This window comes from Bactrocera tryoni, unplaced genomic scaffold, assembly GCF_016617805.1.
Source record: "Bactrocera tryoni isolate S06 unplaced genomic scaffold, CSIRO_BtryS06_freeze2 scaffold_808, whole genome shotgun sequence".
Taxonomy (NCBI): Eukaryota; Metazoa; Arthropoda; class Insecta; order Diptera; family Tephritidae; genus Bactrocera; species Bactrocera tryoni.
Window position 1 is genome coordinate 87,045 of NW_024396463.1, and position 17,102 is coordinate 104,146.

At 36.1% G+C, this 17,102-nt stretch overlaps 1 pseudogene; it reads right to left on the reverse strand.

The window, feature by feature from the left end:
• Nucleotides 1–14,171: 14,171 nt before the first annotated feature.
• Nucleotides 14,172–14,913, reverse strand: LOC120781980 (annotated as a pseudogene).
• Between the last annotated feature and the right edge of the window lie 2,189 nt (nucleotides 14,914–17,102).

Genomic DNA, 17,102 nt, shown 5'->3' on the forward strand with positions numbered 1-17,102 from the left:
TCTGCGTTCGCATCTTCTGCTTGTGCATAGTGCAAATCTTGCACGTGAAGATGCACTTCTTGATTTGCGGCTTAAGACGGGGGATATAATACTCCTGGCGTACCATCTGTTGCATGAGACGATGTTCGGGGTGTAGCATTAAGATGTGGATGTAATGGAGGAATAATATGGCAAATGGTGACCTCTCTGGAATTATTATGGGGTGGCGTTCATTGTATGTCAGGCTCGAATTAGCAAGCCGACCATTGGCACGAAGCAGACCTTTCGTGTCCAGAAATGGGTTGAGGACTAAGAGTGAGCTCTTTTTATCAATCGGCTTCGATTCTCTTAGTAGTGATATATCGCGGCTGAAGTAGCGCGCTTGTGTATATGCTATTAGTGCGACCTTTTCCTTTTGTAACTCTAGGTGCGTCACTGTGTTGCATGGGAAATTATGTGATCCCTTCACTTTGCTTTTGAGTTGTTCTATAAATTTGAACATATAAGCAACTACTCTGAGAGCTCTTGGAAACGATGAAAATCGTTCAAGGATGTCGGCATCATCCAATAATGTGTGAAAGGTGGCGATTTTTCGACCTTCTGGCGCGATAATGTTGCGCAGGGGGGATTGTGGCCAAGAATCAGGAGATTCTATCAACCATCGGGGGCCATTCCACCAGAGGGTGGTGGTGGCAAGGTGCAGTGGCTTGCACCCTCTTGTACCTAGATCGGCAGGATTGTCAGCACTGGCTACGTGACGCCAAGTGGCTGATCCCACTAGGTCAAGTATTTGAGACGTTCGGTTAGAAATATACGTCTTCCATGCATGTGGTGGTTTTTCCAACCAGGCTAGTACAATTTCAGAATCGGACCACATATATAGTTTGCATTTTGTCATATTTAAATGCATTTGCACCATGGCTACTAATTTTGACAGTAGTAGTGCGCCACATAACTCAAGTCGTGGGAGACTTATAGTTTTCAAAGGTGCCACCTTTGCTTTTGCTACTAATAAGTGGCCCGTGGTCGTGGTGTCACTTTGCGTGCGCACATAGATAGTAGCGCAATATGCCTTTTCTGAGGCGTCACAAAAGCCAAGTAATTCGACTTTGTGTTCGGGGGAGTAGTTTATCCATCGTGGAATTTGTATCTGAGAAATATCATTCAGATTGTTTGCGAACTGGGACCATTTTTCTAAGCGAAGAGGTTTCACTTGTTCGTCCCAGTCGGTTCCATCTAGCCATAGCTCTTGTATTAAGATTTTCGCTTGGATCATTATTGGCGAAAGCCATCCTGCGGGGTCGAAAAGTTTTGCCACCGAGGATAAAATCTGTCTTTTCGTTATGGCTGATAATGCTGATATGGACTCTGTCGTGTATGAGAACTGGTCCGATATCGCATTCCATTGGATGCCTAGTGTTTTTGTTGTACTTTCCTTTTCGAATATAAGGAAATTAGTGTCCAACAAATTCTCGTTTGGAATATTTTTGATTATATTTGGGTGATTTGCCGTAATCTTTTTTAATGGAAACCCTGCGGAATTGAGGGCTTTTATTACCTGTGATAAGGCCTCGTATGCTTGTGGAAGAGTGTGACTTCCAGACAGAATATCGTCTACATACGTTTGAGTTTTCAACACTTCAGTTGCCAGAGGAAATTCTGACTTTGTGTTGTCTGCCAATTCGTGGAGTGTTCGAATGGCTAGATATGGTGCACAGTTAACGCCAAATGTAACTGTTTTTAGTTTGAAGTCGCGTAAAGGACTGGTGGGGGATCTTCGGAACATAATACGTTGAAAATCTTGGTCGTCTTTATGTACGACTATTTGCCGATACATTTTTTCAACGTCCCCATTGAAAACGTATTTGAATATACGCCAGTTTAATATCAGAAGCATTAAATCTGGTTGGAGTGTGGGTCCCGTAAATAGGATATCATTTAGGGAATTCCCTGAACTAGTGGTTTTCGAGGCATTGAAGACAACTCTTACCTTTGTTGTTTTTTTGTCTGGCTTCACTACTGCGTGATGTGGCAGATAAAAGGAGTAGTATTTGCCGTTGACGATTTTCTCCCCTGGGGTTACTTCCTCCATGTGATCCAAATGGAGGTATTCTTCTAACACACCATCATATTCAGATTTGAGTTCGCCTTTTTTAAGTAGGTTTCTTTCCATACTTAGAAACTGCTGAATTGCAGAGGTGCGAGAGTGACCTAAGGCGAGTGCGTTAGGAAATTGTTGCTTAAGTGGTAATCGTACGACGTACCGACCGTTTCCTGATCTAGTAGTTGTGGCTTTGTAAAAATCCTCACAATACTGATCTTCAGGGGTTGTGACTGATATGGGGGGGAGTTCTTCTAGTTCCCAAAATTTTCTCAATACCTTCGAGAATAATTTGTGGTATGAGATCGCTGCCTAATAGGAGATCTATTTGAGCGGGAGTGTTGCAGTTGGGGTCTGCTAACTTAAGGTGTGAAACCTTTTGCCAATGCTTGCTATTTAAGTGATAGCTTGGTAGCATGTTGGTTAATTGCGGTAAGACAATAGCTTCTGCTTGTATGCGCTTATCCGCTTTGGGGAAAAGAGGGTAATGGGGCAGATTTTATTTGAGTTTTGAACAACTCTTCCGCCCATTCCCGTGATTTCAAAGTTGGCCAGTTTTGTTGGTAACTGTAGCCTGTTTTGTGCCCGAGACGCTATAAATGATCGTTGTGATCCTTGGTCTATTAAGGCTTTGAGTTTGAACAGTTCTCCTCGATGTTCGATGGAGACAACTGCTGTGGGTAATAGTACCCTACTGTGGTTTTCGCTATGTAGCGTTTGGATTTTCATCGCCTTTGAGCAGCATGGTGCTTCTTGGCAGTTTTCAGAATTTGTTGTTGCAACTAATCCTGTTGCTCTTTTTACGTTTGCGCTGTTTGGGGGTGAGCTTGAATATTTGGTTATATGTAACATAGAATGATGTCTTTTATGACAGTAAACGCAATTAAATTTGCTTTCGCAATCTTTAAGCGTATGCGCATGTGACAGACAGTTTGTACATAATTTTTTCGTTCTTACGAAATTCTTTCGATCGCTAACATTAATTCTTTTGAATTTTTCGCATGATTTTAGTTTGTGACCTCCTCTACAAAGTTCGCATGACGTTTGCTTGTATTGTTCAGAAGTGAACGATTGATTTTTAAAAAAGCTTCGATTTAAATTATTGTGACTACTTGCTTGGGGTCTATTGAAGCTTCTATTGAGGTCGTTTTGAACGTTTTTCGTTCTGACTAGTTTTTTATCTACCCTTTCTGCGATTTCATATTGGGTAGTAAGAAATTCTTTCATTTGCTGCCACGTTGGGCACTTTCTTCGCGAGGAGAGCGATTACTCCCACAAAAGTAACGATTTTTCTGGTAATGCAGCTGTGCATATATTTACCAGAATGGGGTCCCAATTATCTGTGGGAATATTCTGTGTTGATAAAACAGACAAACAATTTGAAACCGTGGATTGAAGCTTTATGAATTCTTCACTGGTTTCTTTCTGAATTTTTGGTAAATTCATTAGTATCGTCACTTGCTTGTCGACCAATATTCTCTCGTTTTCGTAACGTGCTTTAAGAGCTTCCCAGGCAAAATTGAAATTTTCGTCATTGAGAGCGAACTGTTTGACTATTACGCCTGCCTAACCTTTGGTTTTGTATCTGAGGTGATACAATTTCTGCGCTTATGACAATTTGGGATGGTTTATGTACACAGCTGTAAACATGTCCCGGAAGGACGGCCACTGTTCATAACCGCCATGAAATATATCTGTGTCACATACTGGCTCTTTAAGGTGAATTTAAGGTGAATGCCTGAACTTGCCTCTTGGGCTTGTCTTTGTGGCAGCTCTACTCTCGGTTGTGGAGTAGGTGCAATTGCTCTTAATAGCTTAAGTTGATCAGAAATGATTGCTTTTGTGTCTTCGAACTGGTCTAGGCAGTGTTCATACTTGGTGTAAGCTGATGATTTAAAATTTTCGGGTAGATCTGAGTCGTCAGATTCTACGATTGCGTCATATGCCGCTTGGAGACGTGACCAAAAATTGTCTAAATTGTCTTTTTTGATTTCTAAGACCGATTCAGAATTGTCTTGAATCGGTGAAGATGAAAATCGAGTGCAGTATCGTATCAAACTGTCACTCTCAGCAATGAATTTTGTATAAGAAATGTCTTTACCCCTCTTTAGTTTTGTAGCACCTTGCTTTGAGCGTGTAGCTTCAGCCGGTGTACACGGACTTTTTTCGTCTGTAATCATTTTTGGAACTTTTAGCAACTGAGTTGTTTTGCATTCCTTTGAGTCTGAGCTCATTTAAAGGATGTATATAATAAATCAAAACATCTTAGTGAAAACTAGACTTGTAGATATTTTGAAAATATTTCGTATATTAAATGTTGAAAAGAAGACTCTTTTGTATACAAGAGTCTCAAAAAAATCAATAAAACCGATGGGTTTTTGATAAACCGAGAATCAAATAATATTTTCGTTTATATATGTATATATTTATGTGTATGATTAGACGAGAACTCTTAAATAAATAAGAGTTTTGAATGAACTTGATATGACGAGAAGCTTTACGTATTTAATAGTGTGTGTAATCGCGAACTCTTTTAAGTTAATAAGAGTTCTGAACGAAATTTTTAGACGTAAACTCTTTTAAGTAAATAAGAGTTTTCAAGAAAAATATTACGCGTATGCAGAATATCGTTTAATTATTTATTGTTGACCGGAAACCTTTTATATTTTTATTTTTCTATATGTATTCGTTTTATATATTTTTTATGTCCAAATGTCCTATAGGGTATACCTATAGGTGGATATTTTATTTATTATGTGCTAATGAGCGCTCGTATTAGATATCACTGCACTTTGTACATATGCATGTATGTACATATGTATTACGCTTTTGTTTTTTACACAATCCTGCTTGTTTTTGTTGATCAAAAATCAAGGGGTATTGCGGGAAATATGCCAATGTGGACTTTGAATATATTTTATACGCAATCCTGCTTGGTTCTGTTGGACGAAAACCAAGGGGTATCGCGGAATATATGCCAATGTGGACTTTGAAGCAATGAGCGTATTTACATATGAAACAATACACTTTTGTACAAATATTCAAGTATGTTATGAAACCTTTTATGTTATAATTATTGTTGTATAATTCGTACCCAATGTCGATTGGGTATTTCTTCCAGTATATATTTGTATGCGCCCGTATATGTATGTGTTCGTGAGAAAAAACCACGAAGAGAGAATTAACCGATCGTAGGTAATTCGCTCAAGTTTACTTATGAAGTATAAAATTGTGTAACTGTGCCGCATATACATAAGTATGTATATATATACGCGGTGAGAAGAGGCCGCGAAAGGAGAATAGAATGATATTCTGACTTTAGAAGTTATGTACATATGTACTAAATGTATATGTTTTGAAATATGAATATATGCATATGGTTTCAGTATTAAATTAACCAGTTATGCTCTTTATACGTTTATATGTTTTTAGAAATATACGTGAAATATATGTAAATATGTATGTATGGTGTAAAATATAAATCGCTAATACGTTTTTTGTTTTTTTTTTTTTTTTTGATTGCCGTACCTTTCTTTTTTTTGGTTTTTTTTAAGCAATCCTGCTTATACTTGGTTAAGTATAAGGGGTCTTGCTGGAAATTTCTCAAGTAAATAATTGAATTTTTATATATTTTTTTTGTCCTGGGTAGTTTTGTGTTATAACACAACGGAAGGCATTTACCGGCAAATTACTAATCTGTCATATACAGTAGCAAACTACTTTCTTAGCGGTTTTCGGTTTTTCCCGAAAAATAAACCGAACAGCGAAAACAGCTTGGTAACGGTTTTCAATTATTTTTCGACCCGAATTTTGGTCTGAACCGTAAATTTAAGTTTTCGTGTTTAAACCATACATATGTATGTATAGAATGTGATATATAAAAATTTAAAGAACCGATACGACTCACTTTGGTTTCCGCCAGGGGCTTTAGGGGATAATATGAGTGTATGTGCTTTGCTTTTGCTTGCGCTTCTGTTTGCGCTTGTGCCTGTGCTTGTGCCTGTGCGTGTGCCTGTGCGTGCGCCTGTGCGTCTTCCTGCAATCCTTGTGCTGGTGGTTATTGTTGTGATTTCCTTATGCCTTTTCTTTTTCCGTTTGTAAGTTATTTTTCACTGCACCTGACTAACTATGCCTTTATTGACTTTGTTATATTTTCTATTTTCTCTTTTTTTCCTTTTTTCACAGCGCAATTTTTTCACCTCACTGATGCACTCTTAAGGTTTTTGTTTTTTTTTGTTTTTTTTTATGTTTTCAGTCACTTTAGCCACTCCACTATCTCTCTTTAATTTATATACATATGCATTTATGTATGTATGAGTATATCATAAATTTTGTTTTCTTTTTCCACCGCACTTTCCTCCTTTTTTTTTTGTTTTTTTCACTTTGCACGTTTGTTCACTGTTTTTTTTTTGTTTTTTTTTTTTTGTTTTTTTGGCACTTTGCACTTTGCACGTTTGTTCACTGTTTTATGTATGTATGTTGGTCACATGTATGTATGTAAAAAATTTTTTGTCGTTTTGCTAACTTTTGTCACCATTCGTTTATTTATTTATTTATTTTTTCCAAGATTTGTCACTGCCGATTTATTTCTTTTCTTCCCGTTTTGCCACCAACGGGTTTTTTTTTTTTTGTGATTTTACAAAGTTTTGTCACTACCGGTTTTTTTTTTCTTCCCGTTTTCCACCAACGGGGTTTTTTTTTTTTGTGATTTTACAAAGTTTTGTCACTACCGGTTTTTTTCTTTTCTTCCCGTTTTGTCAACAAATGTTTCTTGAAAATTGAAAAAAAATCATTCAAGAAACGAATTCCTGAAGTTAGAAAAGTGCATCTTTAAGTTTTATCACTATTTTTAAGAAAGATATATGCCAAAAGATATAAGACAAATTCAAGGACTGAAGAGTATTCGAGTAAAAATTAATATTTTTCATTGTTATTCAGATTATTACATTGTGAGTGTACAACCTTTATCTTTTATAATAAATTTTGTAAAAAAAATTTGTTGAAGTATTTTTCTGAATATTAAAAAATATTAATATTATATTTATTACAGCGAAGATCGTTTTGCCTCCCCAAGACGTTGCGCCCCAGGCAACAAGTCTTGTATCTATAAATTTAGCCCATTGACGTCCACATTTTTACTTGCAAAAATCGCTCTTTTTGCCAGCCACTTAAGATTTGCATATTGTGTGTGTACGTCGGTAAATACATGTGTGATCGATATAGATATTTTGCGAGCCGATGATTGTGCAGAAGTCTGCCTGTAATTTTATGCATGCAGTATTTTCATGTACAGCAACTTTTCTATCGCCAATATCTAATAATTGTTTAGAGAAAGTTTAAGCGGAGGGATCCTGAAGCATGTGAACGCGCACGTTCACCGTCAGTTGTACTTTTTCAACATTACGCTATAAACGCAACGATTGAAGTGAGGTTCAGCCATTAGGCAATAAATGTAGCTGGACAAAGTTTGACGCCGGCGTCATTTTCGAACCGAAGTATATAATGCCCTTAGAAAAACCGGCTGAAGTTCTTATTGACTTTCCTCATGGTGCTTCCGACCTCGACGTTTTTCGGAAATGCCTACTATAACTAAAGTTAGCCGAAAACAAAAAGGTGGTTCTAAATTAGAACTTGATTGTCCACTAGCTATTGCAGACTTCAATCGTATAATGGGGGGCGTAGACTTAACAAATCAGAAGGCTGCAATATACGACATGAATCGTAAGTCGCAAAAATGGTGGAAAAATGTATTTAACAAGATTTTGATGCTAGCTGTGGTTAACGCTTAGATTATATTTACAGAACGTTAACGCCGTAAAATCTCGCTCATTCAATTTATTGTGCCATTAGCTGAGTCAATGATAGCTGAAGGAATAAAGCACAAAAAGCTCTCAACACGTCAATGTGGGGGAAGACCAGCAAAGCGATCACGAACTGAACGTCTAAATATTGGCGATCATCTTCCTATTGAACAGCCTTCTTGTCGCCGATGCGTTCATTGCACTTCACAAAATAAGGAAACCAGAACCAAATACGTCTGTTCTGGATGCAACAACGCTTTATGTTTTAAATGTTTTGCTTCTTTTCACAAGTGACTTAAATTTGTAAAAGGAAAAATGAATAAACAGTGAAATCCATTATTTTTTATTAAAAGTTGATATTTCATTTTTTGTTCCTTTTGGTATTATTGGGACTTATGCGTCCCACCTATAAATGTTATTGGGATTATATATCCCAGGATAACCGTAAGGATATCCAATTTTTCAGGTATGCCAAACATCTTATATTTTAGTCATACTACAGTATTTGCTGTCGTAATGATGAAAACTCCGCCTGATTTCGAAAAAAAACTCAGGGGTGAAAGGGTTAATCAACGGTTGATTTCATCAGCGTAATTTGAACGTGGGATAACGGGAAGTGTTTGCCTGAAATCATCTGAAAGGAAAATCAAAGTGCCGCTAACTAATTGCTCGTTGTTTTTTTTTCCTTTAGTGTCCTATCCAATGCCGAGCAAGTGTGCATAGTGCATTTATCTCAGATAATCAGGGTTGTTGTGGAATCTGATAGTTATCGGAATCAGAATTGAAACCGATCAAAAAAAAGCAGTAGGTGTCATGAATTCAGATATTATTGGTTTGATATTCGAAACAGAATTTGTATCAGTTTTGGGTGTCACGGAAACCAATTTTATCGGTTTTGCTGCCAGAAACAAATCAAGAAGATAGTCGCACTCAGATTTGAAATGTAAGTTAAGAAATCAATTTATTTTATTGTTACGAATTAATTTATCTTTATTTCTATAGGAGAAAACATAGGAATAAAACACGAAATGTCTTATTAAGTTCTGGAAAAAATTCGGATATTTAAGAGGGGAGCCTGATTTAGAGGCTTAAAAAAATCGCCTTTAAAGGCTTGCCTTTGGGAAGCAATTGCCAGATGCTTTTCGCATATGCATATGCCGGGCAAGATGCTGGTCGCGATTTCTATCGGAAACAAAAAAATTAAAGAGATTCATAGTTTTTAATCAGCCCTTTCACGCAATCCATCGTAGCGAAGCTACGAATACGAATATCAGCTAAGAATACGCATAATTTGCTATCATTGAATCCATGTGAATTCGAAACTTTTGTTGCCAGACTTAATTTTGAATTTTGACATTTCGAAATCAGCTGTGTTGAAGAAAAAATTTAAGTTTTGATTAATAAAACTAAAATCGTGTATATTCAAATTGATTTTACGAGCAAAATATGGATTCGCTAAGGTTTTTATTTATCATTTTATTATTTATGAAATCACTGAGGGACAAGAGCAACCCTTTCGATGTGGACGAAACAATGTACAGTTCAAGAATCCACAAAAATGTATTGTTAAATTTTATTAAAATTATTTTTCTAAAACAGGTTTATTAAAAACTATCGCTTAAATAAGGCGACCTTTACGTATGTCCTCGATGTTCTAGAGAGGAATGCAAGTCCTTCAAGATCGTCATCTATATCCTTACTTCATCGATTGTCTTCGGTTTTACGGTTTTTAGCTGTGAAGGAGGCTATCAGCATGGAGTGGGTAAAGACTTCGATATTCCAATGGCTCAGTCAACATTTTGTTGCATCTTAAACAAAGTATTGGTATTGCTTCAGTCCCATTTTTGCCCTCAATGGATAAATCTCGAGTTAAGTAACGTTGAAAAAAGTGAAGCGAAAAAGGATTTTTTTAAGAAATACGGATTTCCAGGCGCGATTTTGTGTGCAGACGGGTCACATATTAAAATCGTTGCTCCATCTAAAGATAAGTTTCTCTATTTTAACCGCAAAGGATACTTTAGTATCAATGCCATGATTGTAAGTTTGGTGACAAATTCACATTTCAAACATCTTAATCAATGTTTTGCAGATATGTGACAATAATATGAAAATACGTTATGTGAATGTTCAGTTTCCTGGGAGCAATCACGACTCCCACATATGGAATGTCAGCAATACTCATTATTTTCATGAGAAAAAGTACCTTGATGGTAAACGAAACACTTGGCTTTTGGGTATTATGCATACAAACATATATGTATGTTACAAAAATTCCAGAGTTCGTAAAACCATCAAAATACGCTCTTGCTCTGATGAGTAATATTCCGCAAGAAAACATCATTTCAAATACTCAGAAGCGCAAGCTTAACTAACATTCTCATCACAAAAAACTCCTCACGTATTTGGCTCACTCATATATTAGCATGAGCGAGCATTTTTAAAAGATAACTATTTGCCTAACGCATCATCTTCATTTTTATCGCCTGAGTGTTCAAGTGATGCGAAAAATAAAACTCATCTTATTTACTTTTCATTAGTATTGTCTCTTATTTAAAGAAAAAAAAGCAAAAGCATATACATATGTATCTATATGAATAAAAATGAATCGTCAAACTGTATGTACGCGCATAACTCAATAACGCCTGGACCAATTTGGCCAATTCTTTTTCTTAAATGTTCGTTGAAGTTCAAAGATGGTTTTTACGGCGAGAAAAATTCGAATAATTTCCGGAAACCCCCTAAAAACAGCTCTTTCCTTTTCCCCATATAAACGTTAAATAAAAATGAATGTTTGTTTGTTAGTAACACTAAGAGAACGGTTGAACCAACCTTGATGAAATTTTTAAAGGTTGTTTGTTGTGGATCGGGAAAGGTTTAGAAACAAAATACCTTATACTTTTCATGAGGAGAAGTCGGAAAATTGGACAATTCCAAAAAGTAACATTTTCCATGCACATTTTTTTCAATTTTTGTTTGTTTTGTTTTATCAATATTTTGATTTGTTAATTATTTGAATCGTTCAATTTCGGTCGCTTGCTTTTTTATTCCGGCTATGCAAAGGAAAAATTATTGAAAATTATTCAGTGAAAACTTTATGTATGTTTCAGACGAAGTGATCAATTACAGATTGAAATTTGTTACGAAGCCACGAAGAGGTCGCGCTAATATTGGTCGGCGTTCTTTTTGCCATCAACGTATGGCAGCCCAAGGAAAGGCAAGGAGTACTCCCAAAATGCGATGACATACGTGCGGAATTATGGATCGCGGAATTATGGATTGACGGTCTTTATCTTGAAGCAACCTATGGTATATATGATGCTGTTAGATGCTGAATGTGTTCTGTTGAGTAGCAAAAAAGAGGTTTGCCGCACGCACACATTCTTCTTTAGATGCGGATGGTGATTACATCAGATCAAATTGATGAAATCGTTTCAACGGAAATTCCTGATTCAGAGATAGATCCAGAATTATACGAAGTGGTGAAAACCAATATGGTTCATGGACCTAGCGAACCTTACAATCCCACTTTGATGTGTATGTCTGACAATAAATGCACGAAACACTACTCATGTGCTTTTTCTTTCCGAAACGGAAATGGGAAATGATTGATATTCACTATATCGGCGTCGGTCACCAGACGACAATGGCAGAACATTTAGCATTTATATACACATGTATCGTACCATATTTACCACTTCTGTCTAATTCACATTCAAAACTCATGTCAATGTTGAATATTGCAGATTGAAAGTTTTCCGACCGTTGTGAGTCACGCGGTTCAACTTCATTTAAGTCATTGCGTATTGTGAATGGTACAGTGTGTGCAACTTTTGGAGAAGCATGCCAGCAGTTGCATTTGCTGGAACATGATAATCACTGGAAAGAGGCAAAAGACAATGCAAGAGTTACTTCGCATGCCACTGAAGTTCGCATACTTTTCGCGAAGATCATTTTGACATATCAGCCTTCAAATTCGCGTTAATTATGGGATACGAAAAAATTACATTGCCGATGACATTTTACATTGTATTCGCTAAGAATTGGAAATGGGCAAATTTCGGTTGATACTTCCAGTGGTTTGATATCAATTTCACCTCCCTTTTGTCAATTCACTTCAACGGAAGATGAACTCATCACGAATGTTTGTCCGAACATTCGCCAAATTATCATAAATGCTTGCTTGAGTGCACGCGCAATTTTAGTTGCCAAAAAATACCGATGTTAATGACTTAAGATTCAAAGTCAAATTCCGGGAGGTTTGCGCTCATATAAATCGATCGATCGTCTTGACAAGGAAGACGAAACCGTAAATTATCCAGTGGACTTTCCAAATTCTTTGGAGAGGCTTGGTATGCCCCAGGATCATTTGCGTCTCAAAGTTGGATCTGTCATTATTATGTTTCACAATCTTCATGAGCCGAAACTGAGTAATGGAACCCGACTGATTATGACGCAGTTATCGAATACAAGGGACAGCCTTCGAACGTATTCAATTTCCAGGGAAAATTGCCTTTGCTTTGACAATCAACAGGAGACAAGGAAATCGGGAAATGCTATGTTTTTCACACGGCCAGATATACATATGTGGCGTGTTGACGAGTTGGAAACCCATCTTCTCTGTATATTTACGCACCAGAACAGAAATCAAAAAATTATGTTTATTAAGCCGCGCTACATTAAAAGAAATGTAAAAAATCGAAAATAAATCATCTTCGACACAACATAATTTCAACTTTTTTTCATTTCAAAACACATAATTTCACGCAGGACAACGGTTGCGGGGTCAGCTAGTTTACAAATAAAGAATAGACACTCAAATTTTTATTTAGTTATTTTACGTATTTGTACAACGTGCATAAGTAAGTACTTATTTATTAAAACAAACAAAACATGTATATATTTCAATAAAAAAGAACACAAATAATTCAATAAATAAAGTTGATAATTTTTGATGAAAAATTACCTTAAGAAAAATTCATATTATTAAAAAGTTCTTCATTTAACCTTATCAAAAGCAAATTATTGATATTTTGTGCGTTGAGCCTGGAACGATGCTTAGTTAAAATTAACGAAAGAGCACTAAAGGCACGTTCCACTGAAGTCTGACTACATGGAACAGATAGAACTACTTCGGCTAATTTGGCTAAAGCTGCCCATTTTTAACTTATAAAATTTTAAGCTAACAAAACTGCAATGCATTTTAATCCAAAATGACAATTGAAAAAACGCCGAGTATGGAAAAACCGATGACAACAAAAAAAAAACCATCATTGTATAGAGAAATTCTCTTAGAGAACAGTATTTTTGCATAGTCTTCCTGATTAATTACCTACTCACAATACAACTTAAATTAACGGTTAATCATGCATGTACCCAAAACTGTTAATATTTACACCAACAACAATTAAACTTTAACATAAATTTATAAATATACATACTATCTAAGAGAATAAGAAATTGCTCAAGTGCTCTCTCTGCTGCATAACTGACTTTATCAGCGATACAAAATACTGAGTGCTGAAACCTGAGATGAGAAAAAGAAACTTAGCGCTCTTGTGAGGAGTATTATTTTGAGGAGCACGTACGTATGCGGAAAATATTAGAGCGAAAAGATAAGATAAGTATTAAAGAGAAATATTCTAGAAGAGCACTCTTTCCTTTGAACTCACAATTGAGGAAATTAAAATTTATTGCTCCTCAATTGTGTTGTACTGAGGAGGAAGATAAAAATTTTACTCCTCAGTGATGAGTATTTGCGAACTCTGAAAAATTCCCAAAACGCCGTACAAATTTTCAAACATCAAAATCGTTTTATATTTGTACAGGAGCTGTTGGATATGCCGTGGTTAATGACACCATTCCGTACCCCTTCCTCAGGAAGCCCAGAAGAGAAATATAATAAAATACATGCAAAATCGAGAAATATCGTTGAAAGAATAGGTGTTTTTAAAAATCGATTTAGATGTCTTCTGGGTGCTCGTGACCTTCACTACGAGCCATGGAAGGCATCTCAAATCGTTAATGTTGCAGCAGCGTTACACAACGTTTGCATTCACTACCGCGTGAATGACGAAATTTTAGAAAATAATTCGGAACCAAATATTTTTACAGAAAGTAATGAAATTCTTTCATCAACTTATAACGATGCAGCTTCACAATTCAGAAAAGCTATATGTGCAACACTTACACGAATATAATATAATAAATAAATATTAACACAAAATATTTATAGTTTTAATTAAGTATTTATTTAATTATTATAATTATTTATTGTAATGGCTTGCAATTTTTTTCCTCTACTTCTAACATTTGCTGTTTTATGGAATTCTTAGTAGCTATCAAATTCTCCATAGTTATGTTGTGTCTTCTAATTTCTTCCACTTTTCCGCTCTGCCTAGTCGTCGCATACCTATTGAAAGATCGTCCAACTTATCGAGAACCTTTTCCTGAAATTCTTTTTGAATTGTAAGTTGTTCTTTTATTAAATCGGCTGTACATGTATCCAGTGGCCTAGGAGTACGTCTAGGCAGTGCTGGACTGCAGGTCACTAATGGCATTGATACGTCGGCCTCTGTCTCATTACCAACGTCGGCTGCCATCGATAAGCCCATGCTCACTGTATTTTTAATTGCACTTGTACTCGTCTCTAATGCCGTTAGTGTTATCACCGCTTCCTCCAATTCACTGAAATGGTGCTGCCACCACCAGTAGTTGACATCCCCTTTTTATTTTCCACCAATTTGCTTTTTATGTAGGCCTACCAGTCAAGCCTTACCTAATAAAAAATAAGTCAAACAAGCTTTAAATTATCCTGTTACAACAATAAAAACTACAACTTTATTATATTACCTTATTCCAGCTGGAAATATCTTTGATAGGCGGACCAACACTATTGAGTTCTTGGGACATATTGTTCCAAAAAGCTGCCACTTCTTCTTTAGGGCACTTGGTAAGACCCTGCGCCATTTCAGGTTTTTGTTGTAACAGCTCAACCATTAGTGCATATTGCTGCTTGGTGGTAATTACTTTGAACCTGCGGAAATCGCACTAAAGATTATTTCACTGGTAACAAATATGTTATAGTTTGAATTCAATAAAAACTTACATTTTTCTTTTTTTAAATGTATTTCTCCGCTAGCAAAAACTTGTACAAAAATTCCGATAAAATTCAAAATTTTCCGTTCCGAGTGCATTCAGTGAATGCCACTCTACGAATTTCGAACTTACGTTCGGAATTGTTCGAATTGCATGATAGCAATTTCGTATCTTTCCTGAAAAAACTGTCAAGGATGGATTGCGTGATAGGGCTGAATGACATATGTTCAAGTTAAACTAATAAAACTAAAAAAAAAATTAAAAATTCTAAAATTTGAAAAAAGTGGTTTTTGACTAAAAGATTTTTACTTGAACATATGTTCAAACTTAACTTTTCTTAGTTCTTTTAGTTTAAATAGAAGATAATTTAATGCCAAAGATTTGCCCCAATTCCATACGACGTTTAGTTTTTTTCTATCCTGCCCGCCAATTAAGAAAAATCGTAGAACTGAAAAACCGAGAAATCGCGCACCAAAGTTTTCGCTTTCTGCCCAAGCGCTCATATATCTGCTAGACGCTCGGTCACTATTTCCCTTCTAGCTTCGACAATATTTCGAATTCCCATCTATAACTTTGGGGCAATATTCTATTTTATATTAAAATAATTTTTAAAGAGATTTAGGCAAAAACAAAAATTAAATTTTTTGAAGCTTTTCAAGCAGAGAGAGATTAAAAGAGATTTACAAAACGTAATAAACGTAATTTAATATCCAAATGCGTCTTTATTCATTCGATAAATGTTATCTCTTAAAATCTTTCTTTAATTCGGAACTCATTAAAAACTTTAATAGGATTGCTTCCAAATGTATTCATTTGCAGGTTTTGTCACAGTAGTAAACAGCTGATTCGAATATTGGTTTTGCGCATGTTCGAAAAGACGAAAATCCAATCAGATTCTGTGACACCATTGAAAATCAGAATTGGTTTGCAATTGTGACAGCTAAGCAATTCCGTCTTGGATTCCACAACACCCCTGAATAATTTTACATTGTATCAGCACTGTGACCATAGACGATTGTTTTTTTATGTTGCACACTGCTTCTGGATTATTTTGAATGTTCTAAAGTTGCTGCAATTCCAGAAGAAGCAACGGCCAATGCGATGCCATTTTTTCAGCGTATCTCGGCAAGAAGTAGCGTAAGGTTGGTACGCAGCTCTTAAGTAATTACTCAAGAAATAAAATACATTATTTCTCAAGTAATTTTGACAGCTGGTTACGCATTGTGAATGATCTACATTAGAAGAACAAGAGAAAATAAACGAGGTAAACAAACTTTGTGAGTAATATGTATGTGTGTATGTGTATGGTAACATAAATATTTTAATTGAGAAGAAAGTTTCTTGACCGATTCTTAAGCGTTTTTTTATATGAACTTTTTACGTTTCTTGAGAGCTGCGTACTAAGCTGTAATAAGGAACGTTTTTCCAGTTCCACCTGGTGCATCCTAAACTAACATATTTGCAAATGTATTTGATACTCTTCACTGAACTGCATGACTCCACATTAATATGAGTAATATGGTACCACCTAACGAATGTCAATGTCGCTGACGGCGTTACTGATAGTTTAAATGAACGATTGTCCGTCATTTTCAGCACTTCCTCGACGACATATTGGATATCCGTCGGTATTTGTTATCGTATCATTAGTGAAATCTTTAAGGAAATTTTTAGTACATTTTCCATCTGCCATGAAAGGCGATGAACGATGAAGAGTACTGCATGGACTATGGGTCAGGTTTGCTGTAACAATATCAAACATCACTTGGTCAGTAGACGGATCTGGAATTTCCGCAGAAATGATACCATCGATTTTGTCCATTAACCAAAACAAAATGAGCGCATGAGGTAATCCTCGTTTTTGCCACGCAACTGAATACAGCCAGCAACATGTGGGACCGAATACATGTAATGTAGTAATGAAACTTATTAGAGACTTCAACTTTCGTCTGAATGCACGTAGTGTAATGTCATGACGATGTATTGCATTTTCGTTAGGCAATTGCAAAAATGTAATCTTTGGCCATTTTGGATTGTATGTGAACGTGATAAATAAACACGGTCGTCTACATTCGCGCACGTAAGCTATGGCATCCTGCCGCGCCTGGTACGCATAATAATTTTTC